The sequence below is a fragment of the Octopus bimaculoides genome, chromosome 7 (genome assembly GCF_001194135.2).
Source record: "Octopus bimaculoides isolate UCB-OBI-ISO-001 chromosome 7, ASM119413v2, whole genome shotgun sequence".
NCBI classification, from domain to species: Eukaryota; Metazoa; Mollusca; class Cephalopoda; order Octopoda; family Octopodidae; genus Octopus; species Octopus bimaculoides.
Window position 1 is genome coordinate 18,880,406 of NC_068987.1, and position 1,558 is coordinate 18,881,963.

Below are 1,558 nucleotides of genomic sequence, written 5' to 3' on the forward strand. Positions count from 1 at the left end.
GGGTCATCCCATAAATAATGCGGGTTTTTTTATACTTCTTTTATTTTTCAAAATTAAGACAAAGTTCTTTTTTAATCTAAAATATATTCTCTCTCATTTTCTACCATGCTCTTCCACCTATCCGGTAGACTTGCAAGGCCTCTCTTCCAAATTTCACTTGTCCGTGACAAAAAATACTCCTCCAGCTCTGTTCTGACCTCGTCTACAGAATTCATATTTTTTTTCGTCCAAATGATTTCGAAGACTGCGGAATAAATGATAATCAGATGGGGCAATGTCCGGCGAATATGATTTGGGATAAAAAGAGAAACTGTGTACAGTAGTGGGAATCAGCTGCCCAGCAGATGTTAACATAAAGCTAAAGATCAGCGAAAAAGAAAATATCTACGCTAAACTATTGAGAAATTTGCAGTTACTCTATTCAGATTTAGAAATTAAGATTTATACCTGTAATTAATGGAGCCCTGGGATATGTAACACACTGCCTAAATACCAATCTTGAGAAATTAGGCTTCTCAAAAGCAGGAAGGAGAAAGCTGCTTTGAAGACTACATATCTAATCCATTACTGGAACTGTAAAAATCTCTAAAACTTTCCAGAAGTTTATCATTTAAGCATATATGAGCATGTCTAAATACGCAACTATATGCATAGGAATACATATAAATTTGCACATATACATACATTCACATAAGAATATCCTGCTGTTGAAATTCTACTGAAGGAGCCCTGGATCTAGGTCAGAAACCAGCTCTTTCTCTATTTGGCAAAAGATCTCGAAATAATACTGAATAATGACATACATAGACAGACAGACTCCAAGTTTCTTGGTTTCTTTATTCATTTAGGGGACTATACGGACGTGAACGAGTAAACGTACAAACGCACGAAGCGAAAATGTCGGAGTAGAGATGGATTCAATGAACTACTTCGAACAAATACAGGGTGAGCCAAAAGTAGCTATACACTTTGAAATATTTTTCATTTTATTACTTTTACACTCATTTATTACAATTACATTTATGAAACACAGTTTAATCTCGCAAATGTTGAAATGTCCTCCTTCAACATGGGAACATTCATCAAACGTCCCAGAACACCGTAACACACAGCACATTATTCACGGTACTTGTAAAAAACAAATAAGTTAATTTTAAAAGTGTTTACCTACTTTGGGCCCACCCTGTATATTGTAAAAATATAATAAAAATAAAATAAAATAAGAAATAGCAGCCTTCTACCAAAACTACGACCTCTTCACATTTCAGTGCCTTTACCATTTTTCTAAGAGATGTACAGTATGTAACTGAAGACATTGAAACTGGATTCTCGGACATTTTCTTGCACAGTTGTTGTTGTTGTTGTTGTTGGCACTCCGTCGCTTACGACGTCGAGGGTTCCAGTTGATCCGATCAACGGAACAGCCTGCTCGTGAAATTAACGTGCAAGTGGCTGAGCACTCCACAGACACGTGTACCCTTAACGTAGTTCTCGGGGATATTCAGCGTGACACAGTGTGACAAGGCTGACCCTTTGAAATACAGGCACAACAGAAACA

General features: G+C 36.8%; 1 protein-coding gene across 6 annotated transcripts in view; it reads left to right on the top strand.

The window, feature by feature from the left end:
• Nucleotides 1-1,558, top strand: part of LOC106881366 (zinc finger protein 883-like) — a 102,497-nt gene that overhangs the window by 9,717 nt on the left and 91,222 nt on the right. For 3 of the 6 annotated variants that reach the window (XR_001410846.2, XM_052969298.1, XM_052969296.1), the window contains exon 3: nt 849-945. The exons of 2 other annotated variants lie outside the window; for them this stretch is intronic. The gene's annotated coding sequence lies outside the window, so the exon portion shown is untranslated. Of the gene's footprint in view, nt 1-848; nt 1,543-1,558 lie in introns of those variants that run through there. One more of the 6 variants, XR_001410845.2, reaches the window with a different exon arrangement.